Source organism: Camellia sinensis, chromosome 7 (assembly GCF_055761805.1).
Source record: "Camellia sinensis isolate YWXY chromosome 7, ASM5576180v1, whole genome shotgun sequence".
Classification (NCBI taxonomy): Eukaryota; Viridiplantae; Streptophyta; class Magnoliopsida; order Ericales; family Theaceae; genus Camellia; species Camellia sinensis.
In genome coordinates, this window is record NC_138967.1 from 84431695 (window position 1) to 84448624 (window position 16930).

The window sequence follows — 16930 nt, forward strand, 5'->3', positions numbered from 1 at the left end:
CTTCCACTTTGTTTTCTGGTCTTTCAAACCCGTCATCGATGGATTCAGATATTGTAGGCCTGTTATAACCACAGATGGTACATTCTTATACGGGAAATACACTGATGTGTTGCTTGTAGCAACAATTGTCACTGCCAATGGCAAAGTATTACCGCTTGCATTCGCTGTTGTCGACAAGGAGAGTTTGGAGTCTTGGTCGTTCTTCATTTCAAATATCAAGGAACATATTGTCATGGACCGACAGGGAGTGACTTTGATATCTAATCGAGCTGAGAGTATTTTAGCTGCTGTGAGGCGGCATTGGCTGAATCCCTCGCTCCAATTTGTTGGATATCATTGGCACTGCCTTTGACATATTTGTAGTAACTTTAACACTAGGTTCAAAAATAAGGAGCTGAAACAACTTCTATGGAAAGCAGGGAGTGCTCATCAACGACGAAAGTGTAATAGTTACTTACAACAGATACAGGCTATTGACCAAGATGCCATCAATTGGGTTCACAAGATGAATCCTGTGGAGTGGGCCCTTTCATATGACGGTGGATATCGGTGGGGGGTATTGACCAACAATGATGCAGAGTGCTTCAATAGCGTCTTGAAAGGTGCAAGGAACTTACCTATCTCAGCTATGGTTGAATTTACATTTCGGCGGCTCGTAAAATATTTTGACGAGATAGGAGCCCAACTGAAATAGATGTACGAAATGAGTTCCAATACCCTAGAGAGATGCAAAAAACTATTGAGGATGGCATCGCAAGGGCAAATACTTTCAAGTTGATATCGTATGACAGGTTAGTTTGTAATATAAACTAAATTGTTGTTATTATGTTGTGAAGTTAAGTACACCTAAAAACATGAACTTGATTAGTTTATATTACAATTTTCTGATAGGCCACGCCGCATATTTGAGGTGCAAATATCTTTTCGCCATGAACGAGGTCGCAATACACAAATTGTGCGGATGAATCAACCCACCTGCAGTTGTGGAAAATATGAGATAAGACACTATCCATGTTCCCATATGCTCGTTGTAATGTCTGAATGCGGTGACAATCCATTCGAGTACGTTGATCTAGTATATAGGCTTCCTGTATACATGAGGGTTTGGGAAACTAAATGCAATCCAATACCACAACAAGATTATTGGGATGATCCGCAGTGGACCTTAATGCCTAATGTACTTCGTCTACGAGAAGTAAAACGGGGTCGTACATCTATGTCTCGTATTCCAAATGAGATGGATATATCAGATAGGCGTTTGACCGCTCGTTGCAGTGAGTGCCAGCAGACAGGTCATGACAGGCGAACATGTCCAGCGTGACTTGGTCGATGAAGACTATGTAATGCTTACATATTGTAATAGATCATTTGTTAATTCTTTATTTTGTAATTCATTATTTGTAAACGGGGTCGTACATTTAAATAGATCATTTTTTATTTGTAATAGATCATTTCTATTTTTTAATTCTTTATATATTGTAATTGTTTGATTTCCTTGACAAAATTTACAACTAACATACTAAACAAATAAATTAAAGTAAATATGTATGCAAAACCATTTAACTATACCACATACGCCTATGTTTTTTATTCTCTACTTGATTGAAAATGTCTATTACAAAATTTTAGTGAAAATCACATAGTTCTTTTACCATTTTAAGATTTTAATATTTCGACTGCTGCAAGCATTTTTTACATTTACAATTTATGAATCAGATCTACGTAATTTACAAATTTTATACTTTATTGGAACTTTTACCATTACAAAATCAATAATGAAGTTTTGTCAAATATACCATAAATGTAATTAGCAACCTCTTGTTGAAAAAAAAATTCTCATTCAATTTTTTCGCAAATATTTATGTACGAAAACTATTAACATGTTACTGGTCATTATTAAGCTTGTGTAACTGAGACCCTAAAATGATTTTGTAAAATATTTCTATAATAGTTATAGCATAGATAACGATAGGTTCTGTTGAATTGCTTATCATATTTAATGGCACATAAATTGATAAATTTAGATTTTAGTGAATTGCTTCCATGTTAGTGGCACACAAATTGATAATTTTAAAATAATCGACCACATTTGTTTTTCAAGTCGTCATGTATGGAATAATTTGAGTTTAATTGTTATAGTTAAATTACATGCTCACCAATACAGTTTTTTTAAATGTATTTGTTTTTCAACTGTACAGGCTTCATGGCACATCTACCTGATAAGGTCCCACTTTTTAGTCATCCACATCGGGTTGATAGTATATGGAAGGATTCGGTATGCAATAACGTTTGTTGTTCTTTACGCTTACAATGAAAATACCCTGCATTTTGTTTTATATTACGTGATAATGCTATAATTTAAACTACTCATTCTGTTATGCAGGACGAGGCACGCACCGTGGTGACATGCCGGCAGGGAGAATCCGGCCTGTGGGAGCGTCCATTGGACCATAGAGTCTTGCAATGTCTACTACGCACGGGATTCTATGGTGTCTATCGTATAGGCCATATTAGACTGGACCACCCACTCATCACTGCTCTCATCGAGAGGTGGCGCACAGAGACTCATACATTTCATTTCCCGACCGGGAAGGCCACCGTCACATTGCAGGATGTATCTGTCCTATATGGTCTACGGATTGATGGGCGAGCAGTTACTGGACCTGACCCACCATTGACGAGGGACCAGTGGATAGCCCTATGTATTGAGCTATTGGGAGTAGCACCTACACCTGCAGACTTACAGGCAAGTAGAGTGAGGGTGAGGTGGCTGTCTGAGCAGTTTCAGGGCCATCTTCCAGATCATGCTCCAGATGAGCTAGTACAGCAGCATGCCCGAACATATATTATGTGGCTTATTGGGGGGTACTTCTCCCTAATAAGTCACAGAACCTGCTCAAGCTGATGTACTTGCCACTGTTGAGAGACATTGACGTGATCGGCCAGTACAACTGGGGCGCCGCGGCTTTGGCATGCTTGTATAGGATGTTATGTTGAGCAGCTCAGGTGAGTGCGAAGGAGATCGGAGGATCCCTTGACTTGCTATAGGTTAGTAAGAATTTTATTACATGTCAATTCATATTGTATAGCATATATCAGTATTGTAATTGCGTTCAAACTATTGCAGATTTGGGCATGGGAGAGATTGATTCGCATTGCCCCGTCTAGGCGGCAACTGGTTGCTCCTGGTGAGGTTCCCATCGGCCAGGGAGACATGCAGTTGCCTGCCGAACCTCAAGGTAGCTGGTGGAGGGTTGACATGGGCCACAAGGTCGTGTCGATCCACGTAGTCGTCGCGTATAGAGACCAGCTTGACCGGATGATAGAGAGTGAGGTATGAAATTTAAATACCTAAATTTTAATTGTCATATGGAATGTATATGTTCGTGAGCGATTTTTAATAGACTTGTCGTTATTGTAGTTTATCTGGTAGCCTTATGCTGGGGTCCTCGGTACGCTCCCATACTATTGCCGGCTAGGTGAGGAGATATGGATGGCGAGAGTGCCACTCATTTGTTTTGACGTGGTTGAGTGGCATCTCCCTGATCATGTCCTCTGATAGTTTGGTCAGGTCCAGTCCGTGCCGGATCAGTGTGACACCGAGTGGCGATTGCATGCGACTAATAGACGTGGCCGAGCCGGCACTGACTAGAGTGTTTATCATATGCAATACATACAGCTGTGGGATGCCCATCGCGACAGTATTGTACAGGCTGACTGGAGCGATGGGGTCCTCCCCTTTCCCAACCCTTACATGTTGTGGTATCAGCGACATACACACCTATTAGTCAGTAATCCGAGCCACCTGTCTGAGTCCGGATATCATGGAGTTGGGCCTTCTCTCGAGGCATTAGTGAGTATCATAGTATGTGTCAGATAATTGTTAATATCATAATTGATTTACTTTCAGTCAACTATAGCCTAATATGTCTGGTTTTTTGTTCAGGTGGTTTGAGCTGGGAGGTCATATCACTTGGCTGAGGATGCCCTTTTGAGACGTGATGGATAGCATGTGATGTAGGTCCTTGCAGAGATTCGAAAGTTATTGTACGAGGGGATCCAGCATGCCCATCGGGTAGATCGTCTGCATTTTGGCCACTACGGTGTACACAGTGCAACAGCAGCTCCAGACACATTAGTCCTGTCCACGTCAGTGCCTTCCACTTCAGCGCCAGCCACAGCAGGTCCTTGGACTTCAGTCACCCCACCGCATGATACCCCATACATTTCTCCAGATTCCCCACACGTACATCTTACCCAGCATGCTGACCCTAATTGGACACCGCCCCAATACATGCATGACATTGTTACCCCACCCATCCAGTTACCACCAGCTTTTCTGGGAACTACTTCGACCGCACCCATGAGTACACATGATGCAGTTCTCACTGACATCTCCCACGTTAAGGATGAGGCCCATATTGAGCCCCCCCAGAGTGCGAGAGAGAGGCTGAGGTTATGGTCGTGGTGGACGTCGCGGCCGAGGTCGGGGTGCGGGCAGAGGCAGAGGCAGAGGTCGAGGTCCAGCTGCAGATTGTGATACAGTTGCACCAAATGAGGGAGTTTCATAGCTCACAGCAGTATCCGATCTTTAGGCAGCGACAAGATCAGGGGTAGCACATGCAAGAGAGGGGGGGTCACACTCACAGGCTCCACAGGCAGTCAGTGGAGGGCCATATGTAAGGGAGGGAGTGCTAGATATTTAGAGAGTCTACCGCAGGAGACCGAGGAGGGAGGTCCACGGTCGGGGTTGTGGGACTGGGGGCAGGTTAGGGCATTAGCGGGTGTGATAGGGATTGTATAGTTTTTTTTATTTGTAATAATTGTTATAGTTTTTGTAAATCAAACTTGTACAGATGATGTAAATGTGTCATACTTATTTATTCGAAATTATAATTTCATAATTTTTTATTCTTACTTATTTTGATGAATCACACAAATCTCTTTCACATCTCTACCTCTCTCTCATTCTCCGTAGTCTCCGCATTACTTATAGTAATTTACGTTTTTTCCTCAAATTTACAAATTGAGACAACCATTTATAAACCAAAAAAAATTTCAAACAAATTGAGACAACCATTTATAAAACTGAAGTTCAAATAAATTTTAAGAATTAAACTATAAATTCTAAACCTTAAACTAAAAATAAATAAGGTAGCGTTTGGTAACGTTTACGTTTTTGGTTTATGTTTACAAAAAAATTAAAAACTGATTTTTGTTTATTTTTAAAAAAACATAAATTACAAACACATTTGGTTTGAACAAAATATTTAAAAACCCATAAAAATATAAAATAAAAAATATGTTTGTTCAGGCCTAAAATATTTATATTTATTTTTATTATTTATAACAATGGGATCACACATATTATAATTGAAAAATATTTAATTAAAATAAAAGATTAATTGAAAAAAAAATTATTTGAAAATATTGGTCTTAATTTCATATAGTTGATTATTATTTGCTATTATAAATTTTATTTTATATATATATATATATATTTAATATTGGTCTTCATTTTATAAAATAAAATTTATATATATTAAAAATTATATTGGTTTGGTGTGTGTGTGGGGTTTGGTGTGTGTGTGTGGGATGAGTGTTTGTGTGTCAGAGAGAGAGAGAGAAGAGAAGAGTGAGTGCGTGGAGTGAGTGCATGGAGTGGCTGGTATTGAAAGCATTCTTCAAAATAGCAATAACGAAGAGAAAACAAAGGTATTTGTTATTTGTAGAATTACAAGAACTCTTCAAAAACAATTGAAATATCTCCCTCCATTGATAAGTCGTGGATATGCATTACAAATCCATTACAACATAAGCAGTTTGGTCATTCATCCAAACAATTTCATTCATTCAAACAATTTCATTCATTATCATCATCATCTGACATCTTAATATCATATTCATACATAACATCCATGCTCCAGGCGAAGTACTGGTGTGCATCATCCATTAACCTATCTTCGGCACGCTCATTTGCGGTCATCATTAGTGAGGACCTTTGCAAACGTTGGGTCATGCGATTAACTTCATTTTGGCATACGCATGGCTAACCGACGAGGAGATTTAATATTAACTTCACGACATAACTCAACGAGAATGTTTGCTCGAGTTATGCGAAATTCCCACTCAGCTCTCATGGTATTGACAGTGGCACGTGAGTAACGCAAATTTGGGTTTAATGGGTATTGAAATTCATCTCCTTCTACAACCCAATAGCGACCCATTGTTGAATATAGATCTACCACCGTTTATCTCATGATGATATCGCTCAAAATAGCTGTAAAATTTTTGTCGTGGTATAATACGATATTTATACCATATATACACATGGTAGCTGTATGTATGAAATTATTGTAAACAACTATGCATCAGAGTTGTTACGTCAACTTTTATGACCTGAACAACTATGCATCAACTTGATAGGAGTTTTCACTTTGACTTTTATTTACTACTCAGTGCATATCTTAAGGTTTTAAGCAAAGTTCAAATCCGCTTGAAAATTTAATTTAATTTTTCTGCTTACAAATATAATTCAATTTATTTTGCCTTGACAACATATTTAATTACATTTTTTACCTTACATATTTCATTTAATTTAATTGGAGAAATTTGACCAATTTAATTTGAAGTTAATTATGTGTTGATTTAAGTCGGTGTTGTTCTTGTCTGTAACACTTTCAAGTTCTGTACATCGAAAAACCCATTCATTCTAACTCTACTACAAATTAATCTTCAATACATTCTAACTGTACAATATTTCATCTTCAATGTTTATGAATCTATTTGGGGTTGCATAGGGTGGCTTTTTAAACACAAAGCGTCTAATTGTTTTGTTATTTTGTTCTGACACCCCCTCAAAATTTTTATGCATTGCATAATTCACATGGGCACAGTAGGTATGGTACAATAATAAATTGTAGCTTGGTGTAGTGATACGTCCAACATTTCTCAGTGATGCTCGCCAGTGACTTGAATAGACGTAATAATTTTGTAACGCCCTCAAAATAATAACATTAAACCCATCAATTAAGAGATTCATTAACATATGAAATAACCACATTCTTCCATTCATCAGAGTTTCATTACATAAGTATTACATGTTAACAACAAAAGCAAAATGCCCTACGGCCTTACAGCTTTCCAAGTTAACACTTGGTTACAACAAAAAGAGTACTAACTCATTTACACATTAAGCCCTTGGCTTGAATTTACATGTAATACATCAAAACAAAACGACAAAAGTATGTCCGCCTCTAGCCTCCCAAGCTATGTCCTTGGAGGTGGCATGCTACCTGTACCTGAAAATGATATTCCCATATAGGGTGAGCCACAGCCCAGTAGAAATACACTAAACCAACCATGAACAATGACTAAAAGATTAGCAATTGATAGATGGCCAACACTGATACATTCACATAAATCACGTATTTATGTCATACGACTTATGAGTCCAAGTTACTTTTCATTTTCCCTTTTTCAACAGATAAGCATGTTAGCTCTATCATTATTTCAACAGATATGTATATAAAAACAATATCCCACATTCACAGATAAGCATATAAGCTATATCCACATTCTCAACAGATATGTATAACAACAATATCCCACGTTCACAGATAAGCATATAAGCTATATCCACACTTCACAAAGATAAGCATGTAAGCTCTATCTTCACTTCTCTAGACAAGCATATGAGCTGTATCTACGGAGTTCATCCCCTATCTTCTCCCAACACTATCCAGTTTAGAGGTACATCCCCCATTTTCCCCTAAACCGCGGAGTACATCCCCCATCTCCTCCTCTACACATAACGTATACAAATACATTGGTTCTATATACAATCACTCAATACATACAGTTAATGTATTCTATCAACCGTCAAATTCCATGACACATTCCATTGATTAGTTTCCATTTGCCTAATCATCATGCATTGTCTACAACAATCACGACTATCCTCCACCGATAGCCCAAAGCAATTATTTCTAAATAGAAAATAAATGCACAAATGGATATTCAATCAACATTTCAATTCGGTGAGTGATAAATAATTCAACTACACCCTTTTTCCCATACATTCCCAATCTCAACAATTCCATTTCATTTCCTCATTTCTCGCAATTAATTATCTCAATTAATCAGACAATGTAATTAGGTCATTTTCCATAATTACCATCCCAATCCTTAGGTCCCATTTCCATTAATGTTTTAACATTAATTTCACTTTTTCCATGCCAAACATGCATTTAGACTTTGTTTAGCTAAAACCCCAACCTTTACAAATTTACACAAAAGCCCCAAACTTTTACCAAATTGCCAAACCAACCCCATCATCTCAAAATACCAAAATTTAAAGACAAAGTTCATAGAAAGGAGTAGGTTATCCCTACCTCGAAGTTTGAGCCAAAAAGGAGATGAAGACTCGAAGATCAACGTGCTCCAAATCCAAACTTTTTCAGATTAAGGCGAAGCTCTCAACGCCCTCTATCTTTTTAACAAAGGCCCTAGGCTAGATTCACACTCTAGGGAGATCAAATCTTAGAGAGAGTGTAAGTTTAGAGAGAGAGAGTCTCGGATCTAGGGTTTGAAAGAAAAAGAAAGTGAAAAACTGATGTTCAAAAACGCTACTGACCGCTGATATAAAACACGCTCGCTCGAGCGAAGCCTTTGTCGCTCGAGCAACCAGACACAGAAAACTCTCGCTCGAGCCAAGAAGTTCTCGCTCGAGCCGAAAACTCAGAAGTGCGCTCGAGCGAAAGAATGCTCGCTCGAGCCAACAACTCAAACCCTCAGGTCTGCCACCAGCACGCTCGAGCGACGGACTACTCGCTCGAGCGAAGAACAAACCAGACCGCTCGAGCCAAGAAATGCAACTCTCAGGTCCAGAACCAGACGCAATCGCTCGCTTGAGCAAAGCCACTCTGGCTCGATCCACCAGACACGAACTCAACTCTCGCTCGAGCGACCAACTCCTCGCTTGAGCGAAGGTCCAAAAATCTGGGCAGCAGCACTAGACTCCCAAACACAACCAACCTGTAACAAACCTACCCAACACATCCTATAACTCAATATACAAAGTAAAAAGGATGCAAACAAGATAATAAACAACTACCAACATCCACGGACACATGTCCGGATCACTGTACAACAAGGGTAAACCCGGGATCGCTATAAATTTGGATGCTTTGTTTTTTATTTGAGATGCTATGTGACTTTGTGCAGCGTTGCAGTGATGCATGTGACTTTGTGTAGTGATGCAGTGATGCATGTCACTTTATGCAGTGATGTAGTGATGCATGTCACTTTATGCAGTGATGCATGTGACTCTCTATAGACGTCCCCGAACGTCCCGAGAGGGAAATCCGTTCTGTTCATATTGGGTTCACTACAGTTCAGGACTCTCAGTCACGGTCCTGTATCTAATCTCGCAGAGTGCAATGCAAGACCGATGAATCATCAAAGAGTCCAAATCTGGAAAATTGTTTTTGAAAACAGATTTTTTTGAAAGAAGTGCCAAGCATGGACTGCTTTGCCAGATACAGAGTCGCCACCTAAATATTTTATTTTGGAAAATTTAGGAAACCCTAACTCGTTGCCTAAGGCCACGTGTCCGTCATCACCAAAGTTGCCTCGGCTCAGGAACTTGGGTACGATTGGGGAAGGTCAGCTATGAGCACCCCCTCTCGCCCGATCCGAAGATCGGTCTCTACTAACCATGATATCTCGTTTTTGAAAACACATGCGTTCTTATTCCGATTAATTAGCTAGAATTACTATGTGATGCGCACAGCATTCAAGTATAGACTAGATCGCCTAATTTGGAACAAAGCATTGCATATCCGTTTGTTTGGAAATGTTTGAAGTTTGCTACTCGCAAGTAGGCTAAAATGCAGATTTCAATGAATTATCCCAATTCAAGTAATCCAACCTTCACCCACAAGCATTCAGGCAGGTATATCACATAAGCAAATAGCCACATGGTAAGCATGCTGTCATGTTAACAATCACACTCATGCGAGATGTTAAAGCATAAATACTTACATCGTACTCCGTGCCAAAACAGAGAACTCGTTAGTAATCATGCATGATCCAAGTCCATGTTAAGTGCCTAATGTATCGCATACAAAATGTAGTCTAGAATAGGCTCGGCTAATCCTAGGACGGCATGTGAAATGCAACAGATAACACGTATTCAAATTAGATTCGAAATACTATGCAGTTAGTATGATGCACCGAGCTCGGTGCATGTAGTACAGATGAATGAATGCACGCATGCATAGCATAAGGTATGCTAATTGAAATATGCCCTAAATCTAACCATTATAAGCGGTTAAATAAAAGGGAGAAAGAAAGGGGGTTGGAAAACATGCACACACGCACCTATACTTATTACAAATTTTCCCTCATTCGGAGGGACCGAATAAATAATACAAGCCACCTAATTAACTAACTCACAAGCTAATTAATTATTACAGAACCAAATTGAATAACTGGATACAACTAATTATTACACAACTTAATTAATTAACGAATCAATAAACTAATTAATGAATGACAACAAGCAGGTAGGGAAAGCAGTAAACGGTGCTATTCCAGCTCTCTTTGAAGAAGAGGAGGGTATGCATGCTCGCTTCGGTTCCTTGCCTCGAAACGCCTTTCGGTTGCTCTTTAGAGGCTCTGTTTGCAGGGTGTCTCCCAGGGCTTGTTGCTGAGACTTACCAAAACACTGCTGGAAAGTTCACCAGTGGCCTGCCGGCCAAGGAAGGAGATCTGCCGGCCAAAAGTGGTCCATTGCCGGCCAAGGGTGGCACACTGCCGGCCATCAGCGACAGGCTGCAAGCCACTGGTGTGCTGTGACACCAAACTGCAACGAAGCACAAAATAAAGAGAATGGAGGGTTTCCCAAGGACATGTACGCACCGTGGCACTCCAAATCACCTCAAAACATCAAGGGAGAGGCCTAGTCGGATCCACGACCATCAATCACGCATCCCGATGCATGATGGTCAAAGATCCAACTTGTGCCAATCAATATGAAAATGAATGCACAAACAAAGCAAGTAAAGCCTAGAACTCTATCATGAATCATCAAGAGCTTCAGCGACCGAGAATTGAGACATGTTCCATCATTTGAAGTATGAAACGCCCCTCGTTCCTCGTGCTCGGATTAACACTTAATCCAAGCAATGCAACACATAAGCATGGCAAACATGCAACATGACCTAGATGTGCAAACATGCACCTAAACCAAGCATGCAACAAGCATATATGCATGATGTGGGGTGATGACCTTGGACAATGTGACAAAATGCAACATGAACATGTGAGCATGCAAGGTATGCAAAGCTTAAACAAGTATGCGACAACATACGAAATGAAACAAGCATGCGACAACATGGTAAGATGGGCTTACACCAAAGATGGACGACTCTCAACTAGGTCCAAATCAGTAGCCAAAGCGATGATTTAAGCCAAACAACACACTTAAGCATGCGAAATGCGAAAGGTTCATCAAAGGGGCCTAAAAGGGCAACTCTCAAAAGTGCCTAAGAAGTAACAAATGTGCAAGTGTAACAACACTATATGCACTGAAATGAGATAATAAATGATGCAAAATCATTCAAATAGCTCAAGGATAGTATGCGCGAATCACCGAAACACGAAGCTTGCAAGGCCAATTACACTACAGCTATACAAAGCATGAAGGATATGGCAAGGGCAACCCAAAACAGTCGTAGTACGTGTTGATATGAGACTAAAACATGCAAGGAAGTAAGCCAAAGCAAGCTAGCATACAATGCTAAAACAAAGGACATGCAAGGCTACAAAAGAGGCAATGCACTACACCTATGAGAACCAATCATGGCATGACTTGGACAACCAAAAACAGAGTTACATCATGGTATATTAGGACCCAAAATGTACTGAAATGATGAGCCAAAGACTTAGGCTAAGTGGCATGCGCAAAAGTCCATTATTGAGGCATAAAGCACAAGCTATACAAAGCATTCAAGGCATGTTAAATGCAAGTGTATGACAACATTTCAAGGACTAAAATAGCATGTGGAATGAGGGCAAGGTATGCAAACATCACATGTATGGCATGGTAGGGGCCTCAAAACCCAAGACTAGCCTAAGCATTTACACTATAGCTATACAAAGCATGAGTGATATAGCCATGGCAACCCAAAACAGTCCTAGGACAGCCCAAAATAAGCATAAAATCATGTTAGAGCAAGGCCAAAATATGCTAGTATGATGAGTCAAAACATCATGCACAAGTGGCTAGTAAACAAAACTTGCTCTACACCTATATGGAGCATGCAAAGGATGGTTAAACCAACTATGGATAGGGTCATAACATGCCAAATGATGACCAAATACATGTTGAAATGTAAACCAAACAAGCTAAAATGACATGGCATGGCATGGATCATATGAAGCTAGTTTAGGAGATTTACACTACAAGTGCATCATGCAAGCATGGAGTAACAAAACCAACCCAAAACAGGTTCATGGCATGGTAAAACATCACCAAAAATGGACTGAAATGAACTTAACAAAAGCCAAGCACACATGCTACTTTGATGAGCTATGGATGGAGTCACACTACACGTGCTAGATGCAAGCAAGACATGACCAAACCAGCCATGGATAGGGCCAAGGCAGGTCCTAGAAGTCACAAAAATAGGCCTGAACCAAGCCTTAAAAATGTATAGAGGGATGGTCCTTTGGAAGGCCAAAAATGCAAGCAGAGAGGAACACAAAGAGAGGGGACTACCCCCCTCTGATTTAGACCCTGAAAACCACACCTCTACCACCAAAATCCCACTAGATTTCAGTGGTAGGAAGGCCAAACCAAGGCTAGCTCGGAGGCCTCAAGATATGGCTTAAAACAAAGCCAAACAAAGCATGCAAGGGGGCTACACACCCCAAATAGCAAAATGACCTTAACCAAACTTAAAAAGCACTTAAAAACAAGACTTTTTCCAGTTATAAGAAAAGCCTAAATCAATATGCAAAGAGGGCTAAAACAAAGTGCAAGAAAGTACAAAAATGGGGGAAATGCTCACCCTTGAAGACCCTCTTCGAAACCAGCAATTTCAGGGGGTGGAAGCTTGCTTTCAGACCTCAAGAAGACTTCCCAAGAAGCTTGGTTCAATGGTGGTGGTGTGTCTCTATGTGTTATAGTGTAAAAGTGCAAGGAAATCCAATTTCTAAGCACTAAACTCAAGCAATATAAAGAGAAATGGAGTTTTTCCTCTTCAAAAATGGCTAACCCCAGTCAAAGAGGATGGCATCCTCCTTATATAGAAGGATGAAAAGTTAAAGCTTCTTCAAGAAGCTTTGCAAGGGCTTCATCCCTCCATACACATGTATGGAGGGGAGCAAACATAAATCCAGCTGGCTCAAAAGACCTGGAGGAAAACCAGCTGAGACAGAGGGGGTGCCGGCCATCATCAATGGCCGGCAGTGGCTCATTGATGGCCGGCAGGGCCTCACAAATGGCCGGCAAGAACCAAGACATAGCCGGCAGTGCACCAAAAGGTCCACTCTGACAGGACCTAGTCAAGGTGTCACGCCCCAAACCCGCCCCTAGAAGTTTGGGCATGACCACTTCAAAAAAACGGACAGTTAACCTGTTATATATAACATATGGGGCCTGAGTGGAAGCATAAATTTTATATAATAACATGCAAGGAAAGAGCTACATCCATTGAGCGACCACTATCATGTCAGGATCACAAATAGACAGATAATAATAGTTACAACACATATACAACCCCGCCCGTGTTTGGGCGTATAATAAAAAAAACATTAGAAGTTACAACATATTATAGACAATCAGTATCTAAGCCAAAACTTCACCAAACGGGTAGGCTTCACCCAAATGCTTGGACACACAGAGGCTAACAAGGAAGACGAGCATAAAAAGTTGAGGCTGACCTCCAAACGCAGGACCTACGGAATCAGACAAAATACATAGTGAGATAACCTCAGTGAATAATAGTACGTGAATAACTCAATGTTCAACTTGAATTATAATGCAAATCAGAGTGTATACAATATAAAAGACAGGTAGTTAATCTGATTCCGTACTAACGTCAGAACGGTCTTGTTGGTTCACAAATTCACAGACTGGCCCTTGGCCTGGTGGGTTCACATATTCACAATTAGCCTTTGGCTTGATAGATTCATAATTGGGATTCATAACTTCACAACTTGGCCCTTGGCCCTTTGAATTCATAGCTTCACACGTTGGCCCTCGGCCTCATAGATTCATATTTTCACAAGTTGGTCCTCGGCCTCATAAGTTCACAAATTCACAAGTCGGCCCTCGGCCTCATAAGTTCATAGATTCATAAGTCGGCCCTTTGCCTCATAAGTTCATAGATTTCACAAATATTCATAATTTCACAAGCTGGCCCTCGGTCTCATAAGTTCACAAATTCACTAGTTGGCCCTCGGCCTCATAAGTTATAGATTTCACAAATATTCATAATTTCACAAGCTGGCCCTCGGCCTCATAAGTTCACAAATTCACAAGTTGGCCCTCGGCCTCATAAGTTCATAGATTTCACAAATATTCATAATTTCACAAGCTGGCCCTCGGCCTCATAAGTTCACAAATTCACAAGTTGGCCCTCGGCCTCATAAGTTCATAAAGAAGCACATAGTTCCTTCTAATTATTCACATGAGGCAACATAGTTACGTTACGTTCAACAGAGTGCTAATAGCAACTATTACTAGATTGAACTTCATAATGCAGTCACATCCCATTTGTTTGTCATGAATTACTACCTCTAGTTCACAGATAACAGAATGTTAGTACATATTAAACGAGTCCAGAGATACGCAGATACCTTAATCTCGTAATACACTTACATTCCCCTTGTTCGTTATAAATTCATACAACTGACTTACAGATAACAGTGTGCTAGTATCCATTATCAATAATAAACAGAACGTAGTACCCAATAATGCTCTTAGATTTTCCCATGGTTTCTCATAAGGTGACATAATTGTCCCACAATAATAGAACAACACTATTAACAATAAACAGAAGATAAATGCTCCATTACATTAATAAGAGTGGAGCCATTCACATCATAACGTGGGTCACATAATCGTGTTATTGACATTCAATTCTTTCTCCGGATTGAGTCATTCAGAGGTTCATTTACTATTTAACATAATTTCATAATGGTTATTAACGTACAAACAACCTGTAGTCTTATCCAATTATTCGTTTTGATGATCCACTCTAGGTAGATATCTGTATCACACTAATTCTCGTTCCACATACATGTTAACTTAATTGACCACGGGGAACAAGATGTTAATAAGAATCATTATTAACGGTAAATAATGTGCATTAGAGTACTATTACTCACAGTGCTATAACGGAGTGCTCGTCCTTCTCAGGTTATGCCCTACACGTGTACACAACTTATACAGTAAGGCATCAAACACAAATTCTAGAAATACCAGAGGGTTAAGCATGTAAAACAGAGCAAACAATATTTTACAGCATGAAGTTTCAAACCTACTTCTCCAACTCAATATATATATATATATATAAGATTACTAGTCTTACAAAACACATTATGGAATTTACACCCATTCATCTTCTACTCAAAGAAAGAAAGGATTTTTATGAACATTTCCATGTTCCCCAAAACTCCTTAAATTTCTAGTGTTTTCACCAAAAACCAAACATTTCCCCATCCCCATAAGAAATCCTATTAAATCATTCTCTTGGTTTAATAACTAAGCAAGCCCACAAATATTTAGTAAAATGATTTGGGATTAAACCCATTCTTGAAAACTTCACATTTTAGGTCACAAAAATTAATATCAACATAGTTAATATCATCCCACATAATCATCACAATTCAACATATCTCAAAAGGAATTCTTAAATTCCATTTCAACATTCCATAATCGAATTTATATCATCCACATTATCAATAAATCTTTTCCCCCAATTTCCCTTTTATTAAAACATAATTTACAATGCATTTAACAAAGTTCAATCGCAAAATTTAAACATAATTTTCAAACATAACCAAATTCCAATTAAACTTGAACACATCTAATTCAACTTACCACTTTCATGATTCAACTATCAATTTGGGCCAAATCATGGATTATCATCAAAAACCAACCTAGGGTTTCTAAGAAATCTACAAATTTCAAATACAATTTTAAATCTTCTTAACCCATTACTTTTTATTCCAAATCTTCTCATTTATTAGGCACCCTAGGTCCATAACCCATAAACCATACTCTAAACCCCATAATAGAACCCCAACATACCCCAACATACCTCAAAAATTTCGGAATTCCATTCGGTAGAAAGTGGTGATCTCCTCTTATTCTCCATCCTTGATGCAAGATTCATGGTTAATTTGTTGAGAAAAGTGGAGGAAATCAAGGTTTTGGGAGCTAGGGTTTCGGACATGGAAGAGGGAAGAAGAAGAGAGGAAAAGAAAATCTAAGAAATGACTCAAAAATCACGTTTTTGAGCTGCTGCCCCGCACATCGCCGCACGTGCGCTGCATTTCCCGCACGTGCGGTTCTGCTTCCAGCACAGATATGAAAACTTCAAACAGGCGTAACTATCTCATCCGGACTCCGTTTTAGGTCATTCTTGTGCCCAAATTGAAGCCCCGAAAATAAGCTTTCCAATGGTTCTAACCTCACATCCAAATTCCAAGTGTGGAACAAGAAAAGGGCAAAAGAGTGACGGTTGGTCGTAAACGAATTATTCAAATTAAAGTTTTTGATCCAATCTTACTTTACCATCATATTACCACCACAATCAATAGCCCAAAATAAAATAGGGAGGTTCCAAATACACTAATAAAAATGCCACGGATATAAATCACTTTTCACAGAAAGCAAGTAAATGCACAGAATAAC

At 39.4% G+C, this 16930-nt stretch overlaps 1 long non-coding RNA gene across 1 annotated transcript; it reads right to left on the reverse strand.

Moving 5' to 3' along the window:
• Positions 1–13740: 13740 nt before the first annotated feature.
• On the reverse strand, positions 13741–16674 carry LOC114281464 (uncharacterized). The gene is made up of 3 exons (XR_014335583.1): positions 16335–16674; positions 15400–15438; positions 13741–13965 (listed from the first exon to the last, which is right to left on the reverse strand). It is a non-coding gene; the product is annotated as an uncharacterized LOC114281464 (long non-coding RNA).
• Between the last annotated feature and the right edge of the window lie 256 nt (positions 16675–16930).